The sequence below is a fragment of the Pseudophryne corroboree genome, chromosome 8, assembly GCF_028390025.1.
Source record: "Pseudophryne corroboree isolate aPseCor3 chromosome 8, aPseCor3.hap2, whole genome shotgun sequence".
NCBI classification, from domain to species: domain Eukaryota; kingdom Metazoa; phylum Chordata; class Amphibia; order Anura; family Myobatrachidae; genus Pseudophryne; species Pseudophryne corroboree.
This window is the reverse complement of record NC_086451.1, coordinates 13276820-13297870: the sequence shown is the minus strand read 5'-3', so window position 1 is coordinate 13297870 and position 21051 is coordinate 13276820. Positions and strand designations below refer to the sequence as shown.

General features: G+C 48.7%; 1 protein-coding gene across 4 annotated transcripts in view; it reads right to left on the bottom strand.

Annotated features, from left to right (window-relative positions):
* Positions 1-21051, bottom strand: part of RXRA (retinoid X receptor alpha) — a 257227-nt gene that overhangs the window by 129895 nt on the left and 106281 nt on the right. Inside the window, exon 1 of one of the 4 annotated variants that reach the window (XM_063935905.1) lies at positions 12926-13055. The exons of the other annotated variants lie outside the window; for them this stretch is intronic. The gene's annotated coding sequence lies outside the window, so the exon portion shown is untranslated. Of the gene's footprint in view, positions 1-12925; positions 13056-21051 lie in introns of those variants that run through there. 4 annotated transcript variants of the gene reach the window in all.

Here is a 21051-nt window from a genome sequence, read left to right as displayed (position 1 = left end):
GACTGCATGTGACGGCAGTGACATGATGTGAGTAGGGGAATGGAGGCAGCAGGAAGCCACAGACTGAGAGTTATATAGTGGGAGGAGCAGGGTCCCCAGCAGCACAGAGTATATCAGGAGATGAGTGATGTGTCAGTGAGGACAGGGCTGCATGTGACAGGGGCAGTGACATGATGTGAGGAGGGGAATAGAGGCAGCAGGAATCCACAGACTGAGAGTTATATAGTGGGAGGAGCAGGGTCCCCAGCAGCACAGAGTATATCAGGAGATGAGTGATGTGTCAGTGAGGACAGGACTGCATGTGACGGGAAGTGACATGATGTGAGGAGGGGAATGGAGGCAGGAAGCCACAGACAGAGTTATATAGTGGGAGGAGCAGGGTCCCCAGCAGCACAGAGTATATCAGGAGGTGAGCGATGTGTCAGTGAGGACAGGGCTGCATGTGACAGGGACAGTGACATGATGTGAGGAGGGGAATGGAGGCAGCAGGAAGCCACAGACTGAGAGTTATATAGTGGGAGGAGCAGGGTCCCCAGCAGCACAGAGTATATCAGGAGATGAGTGATGTGTCAGTGAGGACAGGGCTGCATGTGACAGGGGCAGTGACATGATGTGAGGAGGGGAATAGAGGCAGCAGGAAGCCAGAGACTGAGAGTTATATAGTGGGAGGAGCAGGGTCCCCAGCAGCACAGAGTATATCAGGAGATGAGTGATGTGTCAGTGAGGACAGGGCTGCATGTGACAGGGGCAGTGACATGATGTGAGGAGGGGAATGGAGGCAGCAGGAAGCCACAGACTGAGAGTTATATAGTGGGAGGAGCAGGGTCCCCAGCAGCACAGAGTATATCAGGAGATGAGTGATGTGTCAGTGAGGACAGGACTGCATGTGACGGGCAGTGACATGATGTGAGTAGGGGAATGGAGGCAGCAGGAAGCCACAGACTGAGAGTTATATAGTGGGAGGAGCAGGGTCCCCAGCAGCACAGAGTATATCAGGAGATGCGTGATGTGTCAGTGAGGACAGGGCTGCATGTGACAGGGGCAGTGACATGATGTGAGGAGGGGAATGGAGGCAGCAGGAAGTCACAGACTGAGAGTTATATAGTGGGAGGAGCAGGGTCCCCAGCAGCACAGAGTATATCAGGAGATGAGTGATGTGTCAGTGAGGACAGGGCTGCATGTGACAGGGGCAGTGACATGATGTGAGGAGGGGAATGGAGGCAGCAGGAAGCCACAGACTGAGAGTTATATAGTGGGAGGAGCAGGGTCCCCCCGCAGCACAGAGTATATCAAGAGATGCGTGATGTGTCAGTGAGGACAGGGCTGCATGTGACAGGGGCAGTGACATGATGTGAGGAGGGGAATGGAGGCAGCAGGAAGCCACAGACTGAGAGTTATATAGTGGGAAGAGCAGGGTCCCCAGCAGCACAGAGTATATCAGGAGATGAGTGATGTGTCAGTGAGGACAGGGCTGCATGTGATAGGGGCAGTGACATGATGTGAGGAGGGGAATGGAGGCAGCAGGAAGCCACAGACTGAGAGTTATATAGTGGGAGGAGCAGGGTCTCCAGCAGCACAGAGTATATCAGGAGATGAGTGATGTGTCAGTGAGGACAGGGCTGCATGTGACAGGGGCAGTGACATGATGTGAGGAGGGGAATGGAGGCAGCAGGAAGCCACAGACTGAGAGGTATATAGAGGGAAGAGCAGGGTACCTTGGGGGACCAAAAAGGGGTCCGGACACTACACAAAGTGTGTCAGGGAAGCAAGACATGCCTATATACTAGATCTCTAACCAACGTAAATTAACGAACAACTATCATTCTAATTTACCATCCTTATCCTGTAGAGAAGCGTGGGTATTCAGCTATCTACAATGTTATTTATACTGTGTTTCATATTTACATTTATTTTTGTAAACAGACATTCTTAAAATCCCGGACAACGCCGGGTACTCCAGCTAATAAATAAATATATATATATATATATATATATATATATACACACACACATATATACACACACATATATACACACACTCACACATATGTATACATACAAATAAATAAATATATATACATATACACACACACTCACAATCTGTAATACGGTAATGTGGGTGTGCGCTATTCCTTACGGCACAGAGGTGACATCACAGGTCACAGATAATTACATATAGCGCCGCGCTATGTCTGACATTGCTGCAGTCAGCACCTACTGTAGGCAGTGGATGTGGGAAGAGATTCTGGCTGACCTTTCCAATGGAGTCAGACTGTTGTGGTGACATTTAGTCATCAGAAGGGAAGAGACATGACGTGAGTCGGATGGGCATGTGGCAATACCCGGGCACAGAACAGGAAGTGTGAGTGTAGACGCGTTTCATGGCGAGGGTCTGCTGAATGACGACGGGTGTCTGTGGGCACAACACGTGTACATAGTGTGTACGTATTAATAACGCAACACCTGTACATAGCGTATACATCTGAACACAGTGGACACTTGTATTTCCCAGTGTTCATGCCGTGTGTGTCACTCGTCCAGCTCCCAAGTCTTTATTCTTTTATATTACGCTTTGATAACACAAAGGTTTATTTTCTGGCACTTGTACCTCCTAGGTGGCGCCACTGTGTCACTTTCTAAGTCTGATACTTAGGGGTACATTTACTAAGCAGTGATAAGAGTGGAGAAGTGAGCCAGTGGCGAAGTTGCCCATGGCAACCAATCAGCACTGAAGTAACATCTATAATTTGCATACTATAAAATCATACAGAGCTGCTGATTGGTTGATTTGGAAATTTCTCCACTGGCTCACTTCTCCACTCTTATCACTGCTTAGTAAATATTCCCCTTAGCAGTTTGCTGCACACTAAGCAATATGGAGAACACGTGAAGGACCATTAGGTGTCATTTACGCTGTACAGAAATGTACAGTAAATATAATATTCCCTTTATCTAAGTAATCATTAGCCACCAAAAATACCTATAATATAATTTTCATATTTACCAACTTGGTAAACGGGTATCCCGGGTAAAGCAGGGGGGTTGCTGGGAAATATACGCTGTGGATCACGTCATCATGCCCCCCCCCCCACCCCTCTCCAGCTCACCAAGTCGCAGGGCCACCAGCTTTGCTGAGAAGCAGACAGATCCAGTAGACTGGGCTACTCTTGGGCGTCTGGGAGAGCTTGCCGAAATTCTTGAGTATGATCTATATTCATCTAACAGCCTTAATATGTTTAGAAAAGGTGTAGGTGTGATGCCCAGTAACAGAGTACTCCCCATTTGCCAAGCAGCAGAGTATACTGCACACAGACTGTGTTTAGGTGGCAGAAGTCATCTCTTACACTCTGCTTCATGAAAACACCCCATAGAGAGAGTTCTGTGGTGTGGAACGGGGCAGTGAAAAGTGTGGAGAAGTTGCCCATGGCAACCAATCAGCAGCTCTGTACAATTTTATAGTATGCCAAAGTGTAAATCAACAATCTGGAGAGAGGCCACTATGAATTGATTCACATCATCAAACCAACCCTGGTAGGAGACTGGCCTACACTTTGGGAGTCCAGGAAGAGTACTCAGGAAATTTGGTACTGTCCCAGACATTATGGGAGAGATTTGAGAAGTATGGATTTTTTATTAGGAGCCAATGCATCATGGTCATTAAGTGATGTCACTGGCTCCTAGTAAACGGATAGGCTGCACTCTAAGTGATGTCACTGGTTCCTAGTCACTGGATAGGCTGAATGCTAAGTGAGTCACTGGCTCCTAGTCACTGGATAGGCTGAATTCTAAGTGATGTCACTGGCTCCTACTGACTGGATAGGCTGCGCTCTCAGTGATGTCACTGGCTCCTAGTGACTGGACAGGCTGCACTCTCAGTGATGTCACTAGCTCCTAGTGACTGGACAGGCTGCGCTCTCAGTGATGTCACTGCTTTCCAGTGAAGTGATTGGCTGTATTCTCACGCATCAGTCAGTACGCATAATGTGTAATTCACGGATAGACTTCAAGTGACCTAAAGAGCCGCCTCTTAGTAAAACATCACTATGAATAATGAAAGTTTCGGTGCAGAATGTTGTCGTCCATTTCGCTTTTCTCCAGCTAGATAGATGGATCAGTTGCGCATATGTGAACAGCAGAAGTAGCAGCGGATCCCACTCAGCGGCACACACAAGTTGCAATCAGTTTGGATGTGAAGAGATGAAATGAGGTTTCCATGGAGACGGCTAAAGGTTCGGAGAGGCCTGTAGGAATGAGTTAGTACCGCTGAAGTATTTCATACAAAGTCATGCTGATCCGAGTGCTGCGAACAGCAGACCAGCAGGCCGACGTATTCCCGATCGTCCCGCAATAGCACTACACTTTACATAAGCCCTACTGTCCCGGGCCATCGCCGCATGTCCACCAATGTCCCAGGACTGCTTACAATTGTGACTCCAGTCTCTAAATCAGGCATGTCCAAACTGCGACCCTCCAGCTGTTGAGAAACTACACATCCCAGCATGCCCTGACACAGCTTTAGCATTCTCTGACAGCAAAACTGTGTCAGGGCATGCTGGGATATGTAGTTTCACAACAGCTGGAGGGCCGCAGTTTGGACATGCCTGCTTTAATGAGTAAATGAGAGTTCACAGCTGGAAGCAGGTTCTAGGAAACCATCCCAGGGGGTGTGGAGTAATGGGGATGATAAATAACTGCAGGCCCCTGTGTTGCTGGGTAAACAGACCAGGGGCAAGCCAGGGCCCGGACCTCCTAACCCCAGCCTTCTGCAGAGACCCCTGTGCGTCCCTTTCAAAACATATCAGTTGCTGCCACAGGCCTGACACCACAGAGCTGTGAAGTGGTAACACGAGTGGGCGGGGACCCCCGCTGTCTCCCCCTCTGTCCTCCAGGAAGCTTAGGATCAGCTGGAAGAGGGTCCGTCCCGCAGCTGACCAGTCACAAGCCATCAAAACCCAAACACCCAACGTAATTCATGCGAGACAGTAAAATGTATAAGTAAATACATACACGCGTTACAGTGACACATTGCAGCGGCACAGGGCAAAACAAAGTTCCTCAGACACACGCAGACAAAACAACAACGCCTCACCGCATGAGACTCAGGCCCAGATTTATCAAGCCTAGGAGAGTAGTTAAATTGCACGGTGAGAAAGTACCAACCAATCAGCTCCTGTCATTTTTCAAACCCAGCTTGTAACATGGCAGTTAGGAGCTGATTAGCTGTTTTTTTTTTTATCAAGGCTTGATAAATCTGGGCCCAGTTATCAGCAAGTGATAAAACTGGTTGCGTATGATAAATGGTGCCCCAAGCCAAACAGCTCCCAACTGTCACTTTTCAAATCACGTGACAGTTAGCAGCTGAACACATGACAGTTGGGAGCCGATTGGCTGGAGCACCACTTCTCATTCACAACGCATTTTATCACACCTTGATAAATGAGCCCCTGAGAATCTGGCCCTAAGACCGCTTCAGCACTTACGGATTGTACCTCGGCCGAGCAATCCATGTGATGACTGTGAATACGGGAGGCAGCGAGCACAAGGCTGAAGGCTGGAGCTTTAGATTGCTGAACTACAAGTACCAGCATGCCCTGGCATCTCATCCTTTACTATCTGCCCACATCCTGATGTCAAACTGGCGTGTGGATTTTCCATCAACAAACCCGTCTACGTAGCAGAATGTGACAGATCCCTGGTAATGACTTCCTCATTGTGCTATATACTTCTATATATACTGCATCATGCAGCTGTCCTCTGTTCACCTCGGCCCTGCGAGCCGTATGAGTCAGGGGACTGCAGCTAGCACTCTGCGGAGCCCGTAGTACAGGCTTGTTACAATGCTCTGCCTCTGACAATAGGAACGCACTGCTCCGCTGCATAATGAAAGAGAAATAACATTGCATAAAGGCATTTCATTAGTGATCTCTGTATTTACATGTCACACTTCCTCCTGCTGATTACATCTATTTGGCAGGGAGAGTTTGCCGAGCGTTTGAAAAGCCTATTATAGGGCAAATAGCAGTAGCCGCGTCCGAGAAGAGGAGATACAGCCAATAACAACATAACATCACTGCTACCTGCAAATGGCTGCAATACACCCGCTGCGCTTCAGACGGTCTTTGTAATATTTGTGCCGTCCACTCTGTGACACTTTATCATGCACCTCACCAGCAAATTCTGCACCCCAATTCCTATCAGGGGGCTTCTGGCATGGTCACTTATCAGCAGGTTAACACAGTCTGTGGCTTTCCAGTCAGTAGGGAACTAAATGTCCCAGCATGCCAAAACAGATGGAAGCGATGTGGAGGTAGTCTACTGTGCATTGCCAGTTTGATGCATGCCGATAGCGCAATCTCCTAATGATTTACAGGCGTGTCCTCCGACACTATTGCTCAAGCTGCGGCAAATAGCCCCTCTCTGCGTGCCAAGTCCAGGGCGACTTAGCCGGGCTGAGCGTCTCTCTTGCTCAAAACGTGCATCTTATTTGCATGAATAAAAACTGGGAGGAACAGGACGACTTTCCCAGCGTACACTGATCTACATCTGCCCCACCTGCAGTGCAGCATGGCTTTACCCAATTGCTAACTTTTTTGGTTTGCTAACAATCCTGAATAACCTCCTAAATCAGTAGCGTCACAAGGAGGGGGGGGGGGGGGGGGGGGGGTGCGGCCCGCTCCCGGGTGTCCCCCGCCAAGAGGTGACACCAAAATGCCGGCTCCTGCTCAGTGACAGGAGCCGAGTGCTGCACTGTTACATTGTGTGCAACACTTGGCTCCTGTCACTATGAAGGAGTCGCTACTGCCGAAACCGCACTCTGCGGGATGCAGACCGCACCTCGCCGAACCCCCCAAGTGACGGAAAACGGGGGTCGGAACGTGAAGCTCCGCCCCTCCTGCAAAGCCACGCCCACTTCCGGAAGCCATGCCCCCCTTTTTTGCCGGCTCCGTACCGGGTATTCACAAGGTAAGCGACGCCCCTGCCCTAAATACTGTGCGGCTAAAGTCACAGCGTTGGCTGAAATGCGAAAAAGACTCAAAATGTAAAGAGGGCTACGGAGCGCTGCTCGTCTCAGAGCATCTCTGCCGCGTCAGGTGTCTCGCGCCATATGTCGTATAGATGCTAGTTATACGAGGAGACACCTGTATCTTCCGAATTTGTGCTCAAGCCTAAATCTATATAATTGGACACAAATGATATTTGCATATAGGCTACATACAGTGGGGAAGGTGTACTAATCCTTGGGGAGAGATAAAGTAGCAGCCAATCAGCTGCTACTTTATCTGTGTCCAAGGCTTTGTACATCTGCCCCAGTAAGACCAAATATTACCATTTATTTACATAGCAGCAGCATAGGCCGCAACACTTCACGGTATGGATACATGCAGGGTATCGGAGTATATACTATGAAGGACCGGTGTGAACGACAGAACATTTTCACACAGCGGCGCAATATGGCGTGCTATGTATACAAATGAAAATACTCATTCTAATAATCATTCCTGGAACAGGGTGCCGCTGCAGTTCTCACTACAGACTATATTACAATTGCTGCCACTTTCCTCTGTGGGGGAAATAATAGTTGGTTACGGGATGGCTAATTAGCGCGCTGTGTTTCCAGGCTCCAGACTGCAATGAACTCGGTGACTGAGCAGATAATGAATGAAGCCGTAGACCTGGTATAAGAGAGGCGGAGAGGGGTGATTATTTTATTAACTGATGAATGGATACGCAAAGACAGAATATAAACTTCTGAATTGTATTGCGGCCAACACAATGCCGCTATGTCGCAGCTGACGTGGAAAATGTCTGCAATGCCCGACATACTGACATCCAATCGGCTCAGTATCGGAAATGCTGGTAAATGCGGCAGACGGGCGAAAGCTATAGGACTGCATATGGGTAACAGCCGCCCCAGTTTTGCAGACATCAGTCCGCCTTCTCGGCCCTTTGGGACAAAGTCCATGCTGACCCCAAGACAGCAGCGAAAACATTTTTTTATTTTTAAATGAGTTTTCCCTTCATCTCAAGAACACTTCACTTATAGTATACCCCATGCTGACACACTGTGGAGGCAGCCATTTTGTGGGCGGGGCCAATATTTCATAAGGACGCCAGCTGCTGGCTCATCTCACAGAACGCCCCCACTGTGCGCAGCTGACAGACGCCCCGTACACACAGCCAAGTAGACACGGCACGGTGGCGTGAAATTTGCTCCCTCCGTCATGTCTGGTCAGGGAGCAACCACCCTGCGTCCCCCCCTCACGGAGAAATGTTGGGTCGAGAATAACAGGGACGCGTTTCCTGAAGGTTGCAATCCATTGTGCCTGCCAAGCAGCGTGGAGGGCAGTACGAGCGCCAGCAATATCCATATAACATTTGTGGTGTGTTGCCATGACAACGCCATACAGGAGACGCATAGGCTGCGGCCCAGCATCTATAGGTTGTGTACGGAGCCTCTGCTGTCCCTTTCAATGTAACTTTGTCTTTCCAAGGTTTGCCGACGAATTACTGCGCCCACTATATGTAACTTTGTCTTTCCAAGGTTTGCCGACTAATTACTGCGCCCACTATATGTAACTTTGTCTTTCCAAGGTTTGCCGACTAATTACTGCGCCCACTCTCTACTCTTTATCCTGCACAATTCGCCTTTTTCACCGGCCTGATCCCTGACAAAGATGAACTTGTTCGGCTAAAATGCAACTGCGCTTTCTGTCTGTGATGCAAAGTACTCACTACCCAATGAGATCCAAAAAACTGCTAGATTGACAGGTTATGGAATAATCTGCCTCGCCAAGTGGCAAACCCCCAACTGAAGTGGAACCGTCCTGATTTGAGACCAACCTGTGGCCAATCATAGAATTAGCGCGGTTACAGGACTCGAGCAACCAGCAGCCAATCAGAGAATTACTGCCGTTACAGGTCTAGAGCAAACAGCAGCCAATCAGAGAATTAGCAGTTCCAGGACTAGGCCAACCTGCAGCCAATCAGAGAATTAGCACCATTACAGGACTAGGCCAACCTGCAGCCAATCAGAGAATTAGCGCCGTTACAGGACTAGGCCAACCTGCAGCCAATCAGAGAATTAGCGCCGTTACAGGACTAGGCCAACCTGCAGCCAATCAGAGAATTACTGCCGTTACAGGACTAGAGCAACCAGCAGCCAATCAGAGAATTAGGGCCGTTACAGGACTAGAGCAACCAGCAGCCAATCAGAGAATTAGGGCGGTTCCAGGACTAGGCCAACCTGCAGCCAATTAGAGAATTAGCGCGGTTACAGGACTAGGCCAACCTGCAGCCAATCAGAGAATTAGGGCGGTTACAGGACTAGAGCAACCTGTAGCCAATCAAAGAATTAGCGCGGTTACAGGACTAGAGCAACCAGCAGCCAATCAGAGAATTAGCGCCGTTACAGGACTAGGCCAACCTGCAGCCAATCAGAGAATTAGGGCAGTTACAGGACTAGAGCAACCTGTAGCCAATCAAAGAATTAGCGCGGTTACAGGACTAGAGCAATCTGCAGCCAATCAGAGAATTAGCGCCATTACAGGACTAGGCCAACCTGCAGCCAATCAGAGAATTAGCGCGGTTACAGGACTAGAGCAATCTGCAGCCAATCAGAGAATTAGCGCCATTACAGGACTAGGCCAACCTGCAGCCAATCAGAGAATTACTGCCGTTACAGGACTAGAGCAACCAGCAGCCAATCAGAGAATTAGGGCGGTTCCAGGACTAGGCCAACCTGCAGCCAATTAGAGAATTAGCGCGGTTACAGGACTAGGCCAACCTGTAGCCAATCAAAGAATTAGCGCGGTTACAGGACTAGAGCAATCTGCAGCCAATCAGAGAATTACTGCCGTTACAGGACTAGAGCAACCAGCAGCCAATCAGAGAATTAGGGCGGTTCCAGGACTAGGCCAACCTGCAGCCAATCAGAGAATTAGGGCGGTTACAGGACTAGAGCAACCAGCAGCCAATCAGAGAATTAGGGCGGTTCCAGGACTAGGCCAACCTGCAGCCAATTAGAGAATTAGCGCGGTTACAGGACTAGGCCAACCTGTAGCCAATCAAAGAATTAGCGCGGTTACAGGACTAGAGCAATCTGCAGCCAATCAGAGAATTACTGCCGTTACAGGACTAGAGCAACCAGCAGCCAATCAGAGAATTAGGGCGGTTCGAGGACTAGGCCAACCTGCAGCCAATCAGAGAATTAGGGCGGTTACAGGACTAGAGCAACCAGCAGCCAATCAGAGAATTAGGGCAGTTACAGGACTAGAGCAACCTGCAGCCAATCAAAGAATTAGTGCGGTTACAGGACTAGACCAACCTGCAGCCAATCAGAGCATTAGCGCTGTTACAGGACTAGACCAACCTGCAGCCAATCAGATCTTTAGAACACTCATACCCCTTTCAGACTTACGACCCGGAAAACTGCTGGTTCTATTAGCCGGCAAATTCCAGGGTCTCAGCCCGGACTTGGGACTTCGTTCCGTTCCCATATTGATGTAAGCTCACGTGCAAAAACACGGGACTCTGAAGAAGTGTGAAAGGTGTATCCCAGGACAAGACTATCTGTAGCTAATCAACGTATTAGCGCAGTCATATGACTAGACCAACCTGTAGCCAATCAGAGCATTAGAACTTTCACAGGACTACACCAACTTCCATATCGTGATTTTATCATGTGTATTGTACATCATTAATTTATTCATTCTTTATATAGTGCAAAAATACGCTGCAGCGCCCCACAGTCAGAGAGTCTGTAGCTCAGAGAGACTGACAGGCACCTTGAGTAAATCATACAGGCGAGACTGACTGCTGTGCCAGACTCTCTGAGAGACACCGTGAACCCAAACAGAGGAGATAAAATAGCGAACGGAAAGGAGAAAACATTAACTCGAAAAAGTCTTTCTAGATCATTAATACAACCTACCCTTCATAACCTACCCTGTACAACTTATCCTGTACAACATACCCTACCTTGTACAACATACCCTGTACAACCTACCCTATACAACCTACCCTATACAACCTACCCTGTACAACCTACCCTGTACAACCTACCCTATACAACCTACCCTGTACAACTTACCCTTCATAACCTACCCTGTACAACTTACGCTGTACAACCTACCCTATAGAACCTACCCTGTACAACCTACCCTGTACAACCTACCCTGTACAACCTACCCTGTACAACCTACCCTGTACAACTTACCCTGTACAACCTACCCTTCATAACCTACCCTGTACAACCTACCCTATACAACCTACCCTATACAACCTACCCTGTACAACCTACCCTGTACAACCTACCCTGTACAACTTACCCTGTACAACTTACCCTGTACAACTTACCCTGTACAACTTACCCTGTACAACTTACCCTGTATAACCTACCCTGTACAACTTACCCTGTACAACTTACCCTGTACAACCTACCCTATACAACTTACCCTATACAACCTACCCTGTACAACCTACCCTGTACAACCTACCCTATACAACCTACCCTGTACAACTTACCCTTCATAACCTACCCTGTACAACTTACGCTGTACAACCTACCCTATAGAACCTACCCTGTACAACCTACCCTGTACAACCTACCCTGTACAACCTACCCTGTACAACTTACCCTGTACAACCTACCCTTCATAACCTACCCTGTACAACCTACCCTATACAACCTACCCTATACAACCTACCCTGTACAACCTACCCTGTACAACCTACCCTGTACAACTTACCCTGTACAACTTACCCTGTACAACTTACCCTGTACAACTTACCCTGTACAACTTACCCTGTACAACTTACCCTGTATAACCTACCCTGTACAACTTACCCTGTACAACTTACCCTGTACAACCTACCCTGTACAACTTACCCTGTACAACCTACCCTGTACAACTTACCCTGTACAACTTACCCTGTACAACTTACCCTGTACAACTTACCCTGTACAACAACCTACCCTTCATAACCTACCCTGTACAACTTACCCTGTACAACTTACCCTATACTACTTACCCTGTACAACTTACCCTGTACAACTTACCCTGTACAACTTACCCTGTACAACCTACCCTGTACAACCTACCCTGTATAACTTACCCTGTACAACCTACCCTGTACAACCTACCCTGTATAAATCACAGACCAGCAAAACATCCACGCCGGCTAGATGAGAATTGTCACAGTTTAACACTTCGTTTGCCAACGTATACTACATGGAAAGAGGAGTCGCTGTCATCCCGGAACGTGTTGTTAAATGATTTGCAATACAAAGTACTCCCTCCTGGTACCTTGTCAGTGAGATTTGTGTCTGATTGAAGGGGCCGCTGCACGACCGACATATTACATACCCCGATAATAATCAGCGCTCGTAGCATCACCTCCCCATGTCATATAAGAGCAGGCCTACATAACAAAAACAGAACAACAAGTCTCAGCATGCCCTGAACTCCCCAGGACTGCATGCTAGCAGTTGTCATTCAGTCACATCAAAAACAAAGAAGTCAGAATACTTAAGAACAACTTTTTTTTTTTTTTAAATCGGGCCCCCGGGATGATTTGCCCCCATACAGAGAGATCTGGGGGTTGTATCAGCAGAAGACAGGTGTCAGGAAGTCACAGTGGGTGGGATACATTGTGACAATCTGCTGCCCAGGTGTCACCTGACACATTGTTACCAGACAAGCCGTGTGATACATTCTCACACTCACACCTGTTCAACGACAGCCACCTGCCACAGGTGGCACTCCAAGGGCATGCTGGGACCTGTAGTGCCACAGTTTGAGCCAGAACAATGCAGAGGTGACGAAGTGACTATACACCTGACAGGTGGATGACACTAGCGCCAGCCTGGCTGAAGAGCCGGATCCCAGCGTGCAGCTGAAAGAAAGACAGAGGTACAAAGACTTACCCAGGGTCACAAAGAGCTGCGGAGTCCCCGATGTGACAGGCCGGTGGGTTGCTGCAGTGGTTAGCTATGCGGCGGCATGCACATTCCAGCAGCATGGGGTTAAAGACAACAGCTGACGGCTGTACACAGCGTGCAGGTTTCCTGTAGGAGATGTGACGAGAGGCGGCTGGTAAGTTCCCAGCCTAGCCCAGCCAAGGACCTCCCCCTCCTCCAACATCTGCAGATTAAAGCCATTCTGATAATAGGGGGCAGCCCCCTACCAGCGCAGACACAGGGGGCTGCCACAGCCACGCTGCTAACCCCTTCACTGCCACCGCCCAGGAGGGATCGCCCGGGATAAGCTCAAGCTGCCAGCGTCTATGTATCACAGAGGAGACCCGCTGGTAATTGCTGCCGTCTGTTCATACGCCCAGGTCAGTCACCCACTTAAGGAGACGATGACGGCCTGCTCTTGACAAATTAAATAAATGACAAAAACATCCAGGCGCGGAGAAAAGGCAAAAATGTCACGCACGTTTAACCGCGTCGTCACCAGTCTCCAAATGTGCAGGAAGCAGCGTTTCATCTCTGAGTTCTGGGGACCGTCAGAATGCAAGGTGACACTGCCACTGGTGCGTTGTCACAGGCGGTGCGCGATATCGCTCTACAAGGCGTCTATGACGCAGGATGCCGTACAGAGGGGATAATTCAGACCTGATCGCTAGGCTGCGTTTTCGTACAGCGGCCGATCAGGTCTAAACTGCGCATGCACCGCAACGCGCAGGTGCGTCACATAGGTACAAAGCGGATCGCCGCTCAGCGATGGGTTTGTGCGTTCACAAGGAGATTGACAGGAAGAAGGCGTTTGTGGGTGGCAACTGACCGTTTTCTGGGAGTGGTTGGAAAAACGCAGGCGTGTCCAAGCGTTTGCAGGGCGGGTGTCTGGCGTCAGTTCCGGTCCCGGACAGGCTGATGTGATCGCAGCGGCTGAGTAAGCCCTGGGCTGCGCAGAGACTGCACAAGATCAGTTTTTACCGCTCTGCTACACATGCGATCGCACACTTGCACAGAGAAAATACACTCCCCTATGGGCGGCGACTATCTGATCGCAGCACTGCAAAAATCGCTTGCTAGCGATCAGGTCTGAATTAGGCCCAGAGTGTGGGACAAACTGCGCGTACTGGCGGACTGCAAACCCCCCCTCCCCCCCCAACAAAAAAAAAAACTTACTGACAACTAGCATTTTTTTTACTGGCCCAGTATTAAGTTTAATAAAACTTTCCACCAAAAAAATGAGCGTGGTACCAGGATCCACCTGTTTCTCTGGGCGCTGTGATGTCATTCCAGGAATACGGGTGCTGCAGGTGTAATACAGAGGCCTCGGTTGCTTGTAGGAATACGGTACTGTAGGTGTAATACAGAGGCCTCGGTTGCTTGTAGGAATACGGGTGCTGTAGGTGTAATACAGAGGCCTCGGTTGCTTGTAGGAATACGGGTACTGTAGGTGTAATACAGAGGCCTCGGTTGCTGGTAGGAATACGGGTGCTGTAGGTGTAATACAGAGGCCTCGGTTGCTTGTAGGAATACGGGTGCTGTAGGTGTAATACAGAGGCAGCGGTTGCTTGTAGGAATACGGGTAATGTAGGTGTAATACAGAGGCCTCGGTTGCTGGTAGGAATATGGGTACTGTAGGTGTAATACAGAGGCCTCGGTTGCTTGTAGGAATACGGGTACTGTAGGTGTAATACAGAGGCAGCGGTTGCTTGTAGGAATACGGGTACTGTAGGTGTAATACAGAGGCCTCGGTTACTTGTAGGAATACGGGTACTGTAGGTGTAATACAGAGGCCTCGGTTACTTGTAGGAATACGGGTAATGTAGGTGTAATACAGAGGCCTCGGTTACTTGTAGGAATACGGGTACTGTAGGTGTAATACAGAGGCCTCGGTTACTTGTAGGAATACGGGTACTGTAGGTGTAATACAGAGGCCTCGGTTGCTTGTAGGAATACGGGTACTGTAGGTGTAATACAGAGGCCTCGGTTACTTGTAGGAATACGGGTAATGTAGGTGTAATACAGAGGCAGCGGTTGCTTGTAGGAATACGGGTACTGTAGGTGTAATACAGAGGCCTCGGTTGCTTGTAGGAATACGGGTACTGTAGGTGTAATACAGAGGCCTCGGTTACTTGTAGGAATACGGGTACTGTAGGTGTAATACAGAGGCCTCGGTTGCTTGTAGGAATACGGGTACTGTAGGTGTAATACAGAGGCCTCGGTTACTTGTAGGAATACGGGTACTGTAGGTGTAATACAGAGGCCTCGGTTGCTTGTAGGAATACGGCTGCTGTAGGTGTAATACAGAGGCAGCGGTTGCTTGTAGGAATACGGGTACTGTAGGTATAATACAGAGGCCTCGGTTACTTGTAGGAATACGGGTAATGTAGGTGTAATACAGAGGCAGCGGTTGCTTGTAGGAATACGGGTACTGTAGGTGTAATACAGAGGCCTCGGTTGCTTGTAGGAATACGGGTACTGTAGGTGTAATACAGAGGCAGCGGTTGCTTGTAGGAATACGGGTACTGTAGGTGTAATACAGAGGCCTCGGTTGCTTGTAGGAATACGGGTACTGTAGGTGTAATACAGAGGCCTCGGTTACCTGTAGGAATACGGGTACTGTAGGTGTAATACAGAGGCCTCGGTTACTTGTAGGAATACGGGTACTGTAGGTGTAATACAGAGGCCTCGGTTACTTGTAGGAATACGGGTACTGTAGGTGTAATACAGAGGCCTCGGTTGCTTGTAGGAATACGGGTACTGTAGGTGTAATACAGAGGCCTCGGTTGCTTGTAGGAATACGGGTACTGTAGGTGTAATACAGAGGCCTCGGTTGCTTGTAGGAATACGGGTACTGTAGGTGTAATACAGAGGCCTCGGTTGCTTGTAGGAATACGGGTACTGTAGGTGTAATACAGAGGCCTCGGTTGCTTGTAGGAATACGGGTACTGTAGGTGTAATACAGAGGCTTCGGTTGCTTGTAGGAATACGGGTACTGTAGGTGTAATACAGAGGCCTCGGTTGCTGGTAGGAATACGGGTACTGTAGGTGTAATACAGAGGCCTCGGTTGCTTGTAGGAATACGGGTACTGTAGGTGTAATACAGAGGCTTCGGTTGCTTGTAGGAATACGGGTACTGTAGGTGTAATACAGAGGCCTCGGTTGCTTGTAGGAATACGGGTACTGTAGGTGTAATACAGAGGCCTCGGTTGCTGGTAGGAATACGGGTACTGTAGGTGTAATACAGAGGCCTCGGTTGCTTGTAGGAATACGGGTACTGTAGGTGTAATACAGAGGCAGCGGTTGCTTGTAGGAATACGGGTACTGTAGGTGTAATACAGAGGCCTCGGTTGCTTGTAGGAATACGGGTACTGTGGGTGTAATACAGAGGCCTCGGTTGCTTGTAGGAATACGGGTACTGTAGGTGTAATACAGAGGCCTCGGTTGCTTGTAGGAATACGGGTACTGTAGGTGTAATACAGAGGCCTCGGTTGCTGGTAGGAATACGAGTTCTGTAGGTGTAATACAGAGGCCTCGGTTGCTGGTAGGAATACGGGTACTGTAGGTGTAATACAGAGACCTCGGTTACTTGTAGGAATACGGGTACTGTAGGTGTAATACAGAGGCCTCGGTTGCTGGTAGGAATACGGGTACTGTAGGTGTAATACAGAGGCCTCGGTTGCTTGTAGGAATACGGGTACTGTAGGTGTAATACAGAGGCCTCGGTTGCTTGTAGGAATACGGGTACTGTAGGTGTAATACAGAGGCCTCGGTTGCTTGTAGGAATACGGGTACTGTAGGTGTAATACAGAGGCCTCGGTTACTTGTAGGAATACGGGTAATGTAGGTGTAATACAGAGGCAGCGGTTGCTTGTAGGAATACGGGTACTGTAGGTGTAATATAGAGGCCTCGGTTGCTTGTAGGAATACGGGTACTGTAGGTGTAATACAGAGGCCTCGGTTGCTGGTAGGAATACGGGTACTGTAGGTGTAATACAGAGGCCTCGGTTGCTTGTAGGAATACGGGTAGTGTAGGTGTAATACAGAGGCCTCGGTTGCTTGTAGGAATACGGGTACTGTAGGTGTAATACAGAGGCCTCGGTTGCTTGTAGGAATACGGGTACTGTAGGTGTAATACAGAGGCCTCGGTTGCTGGTAGGAATACGGATACTGTAGGTGTAATACAGAGGCCTCGGTTGCTTGTAGGAAAACGGGTACTGTAGGTGTAATACAGAGGCCTCGGTTGCTTGTAGGAATACGGGTACTGTAGGTGTAATACAGAGGCCTCGGTTGCTTGTAGGAATACGGGTACTGTAGGTGTAATACAGAGGCCTCGGTTGCTTGTAGGAATACGGGTACTGTAGGTGTAATACAGAGGCAGCGGTTGCTTGTAGGAATACGGGTACTGTAGGTGTAATACAGAGGCCTCGGTTGCTTGTAGGAATACGGGTACTGTAGGTGTAATACAGAGGCCTCGGTTGCTTGTAGGAATACGGGTACTGTAGGTGTAATACAGAGGCCTCGGTTGCTTGTAGGAATACGGGTACTGTAGGTGTAATACAGAGGCCTCGGTTGCTTGTAGGAATACGGGTACTGTAGGTGTAATACAGAGGCCTCGGTTGCTTGTAGGAATACGGGTACTGTAGGTGTAATACAGAGGCAGCGGTTGCTTGAAGGAATACGGGTACTGTAGGTGTAATACAGAGGCCTCGGTTGCTTGTAGGAATACGGGTACTGTAGGTGTAATACAGAGGCCTCGGTTGCTTGTAGGAATACGGGTACTGTAGGTGTAATACAGAGGCCTCGGATGCTGGTAGGAATACGGGTACTGTAGGTGTAATACAGAGGCCTCGGATGCTGGTAGGAATACGGGTACTGTAGGTGTAATACAGAGGCCTCGGTTGCTGGTAGGAATATGGGTACTGTAGGTGTAATACAGAGGCCTCGGTTGCTTGTAGGAATACGGGTACTGTAGGCGTAATACAGAGGCCTCGGTTGCTTGTAGGAATACGGGTACTGTAGGTGTAATACAGAGGCCTCGGTTGCTTGTTGGTCCGCAGCAGTTGTTTTCTTTTTCTTACTAAATTCAACTCCAATTTCTATATGTTCTGCAGAAAAGCTGGTGATTTGTAATGAACACAGAGATATGGGGGTCGATTCAATTCAGCAACAGTTGAATAGCGCCGGGAATTAGCTCCCGGCGCTATTCAATACAGCAACTAGTTACCCTCAATTGTCCGGAATTCTTCTCAGACCCGGGGGATGAGAGAAGAAAACCGACAAAAGAGCTGCCACGCGGCCGGTGCGAGGCTGATTCTGTCGGGAATCAGCATCGCCGCGGGTAGTTTAGTCAGAGAATGCTCGTTCTCCCGACAAAAGAATCTGTTAAGTCCGCGAGAACGGGCATTCTCCGACTTAACTTTGGCTGAATTGAATAGCATCAGGAGCTAATTCCCGGCGCTATTCAACTGTTGCTGAATTGAATCGACCCCACAGATTGTAAGCTTGCGAGCAGGGCCCTCCTACCTCTATGACTGTTTGTTATCACCCAGTTATGTTTTATCATTGTTGTTTCAATTGTAAAGCGCAACGGAATATGCTGCGCTATATAAGAGACTGTTAGTATATAAATAATAACACCCCCCCCCCCCCCCCCATTCCTTATCTACAAACTTCCCTTTCCTACCGCAGTCACTTATCTGATCAGAGCTAGTCACAGCCAGTGACACGAGACTGCGCTCCGGGCCTGGAAGCGAACTGCGTGAAAGCATTCAAATAAAACCCGGCTGAGTATGCGTCCAACGTGGAGAGGGAGTAAGGAAGAAAAGGAAAAGTAACCCGACAATGCATTGCATTCTTGTGTCGTTGTGCAATCGTGTCCGGGGCACAATGTTCAGCCATCCTATAGAACATATTTCAAGAATTTAGCACATAGGAGGCGCGGGTGTGCATCCAGCTCTCTCTGATCAATAGGACAATAACACCCCCCCCCCCCCCCCCCCATCCCTGGAAAATGGAAATCACACACTGCCCTAATGGAAAGCAGATCGCTGGGGAGCAGCGGGGGGAGGGGAACACTATATAGAGGGGATTCATTAATATACAGGGCCGAGAGTACTGTATCACACACGAGGGCAGCCATAGTGCCTGACCAGAGATAGACCAGCGTCTCTAGTCTTATGACAAGGCATGCTGGGACTTGTAGTTCAACAATCTGGCATGCTACGGCTTCCCCAATGCTAGATCCTCAGATTGGACGAGTAAAACCCCCTCGACGGGTCGCTACGGGTAAAATGGGACTGAAAAGGTAGAACATTACTTTCTAGACATCAGAATCATAGCTCTGATCTGATCAGTTCAACCAACCACAGTCCTGTTTACCAGGCGAACGGGGCGGTTAGGAGCGTTGATGTAATCTACGGCTAGATGTTCCTAAACTTAGCTCCGCAATATGTCACGGCAGCTCCATTGGGTTCCATCGCTTGCAGTGACGTCATACAGCCAATAGGGAGCGCTAAGACCTGGGGGGTGGGGGGGGGATCACATAACCATTACAGTCATAGTCAAGGCATGATGGCTTGGGGCAGGTTTAGCATCACATGTACCAGAGTTCGCCGGCTCAGCGGAAAGGCACCCACGGAAAATAATTTGAATTTGAGCCACTTAAAATAAAATCTACAGCCGAAGCCGCTCTCCAGTAACTCAAACAAGGCTGAATAAGAAACCAGAATGTACTTTGCTACTAACCCCGTCCTGACCCAGCACTTACCCCTTGGTGGGTGGGTGTACAGTAAGTGTCTTTATGACATGGTGCAGTTTGTGTATATAAGGAGGAGAGTATTACAGGGCGACTACAAAACTAACGCGTTTCCCGATTTGCAGCATAGCAGGGCCACCCCGTCCAGAATTGCCTGTCTGACCGGTTCACACGGCACATTTCCGTCCTGCCACCTATCCCGGCACCCGCACATCCGCAGGATAGCGAAGATGTTATCCGTGACTCGGTGCACGACGAAGGGAAAAAATCATTTGAACTTTTATTTCGGCTTTTACATGTTTAATGCGACTTACACCCTTGCGGACGTTGTGCCAGATATTATTATTATTATTATTCGTATCCTTTATTTACATGGCGCCACCAGGGGTCCGAAGCGCCTGAAACTGTACAGAGACAGAACGAACAAAACAAGAAAAAGCCACTTACAGCACAGAGCGTTTCAGGACATTATTATGATTATTATTATTATTATTATTAACAGTTTCTTATATAGCGCAGCAAATTCCGTTGCGCTTTATAACTGGACACAATTAGAAGACAAAATGGGTAAAAACAAACAGCCACAGAGGTAGGAGGGCCCTGCTCGTGAGAGCTTACAATCTAAATCCCCCTCATCTATAAGGAATCTAGCGCGCAGCTCTTGTTCACGCGTGTGCTAATCGCCCGTCTCAGGACCGCTGCGCTCAGGAAAGTTTTGTGCAGGTAGATAAAAGTTAAGGTTCCGCAGAACTTTCCTCTTATAAAAGTTTCATATAGTGAAATAACTTCATCACTGGAACAGTGTTCCCATATGTAATAAGGCTGCAATTAATATGTATGGAAAGAGAAGGAGATAAAACACAAGGAACCAGTAACTGATGTGATGGTTAATAAGACGCACAGCCGCCCCCCCCCCCCCCCCCCTTCTCCCCCTTCTGCTACTCTCCACATCGTCCTGGAGGGAGGTTCAAAAGTATACCAGTTTCCGATCCCCTCTGCCGGTTATTTGAACATTCCTGGTGAGTTATTTCAGGCAGTCTGCTAACCTCATATATAGCATGAGGCACATGGAGACTAAACGCTCTTCGTGTTAGCCGTGCGCAGAGATACATTAACCTCATCATTTATTTATATTACACAGCTCACGGCCATTGGGAAAATTCAACTCGTATACAGGATGACACACTTCCAAAAACTCCCGGCTTATATAAACTTATCATCTGCAGGACGGACAGAGTTCAGATACAAAGTGTAAAACCGTGGCGCCCACAGAGCTCAGAGTACCAACGTTTTTCATCACATATCTCTCCTTTAACAGTGGCCACTATTCCCGGAA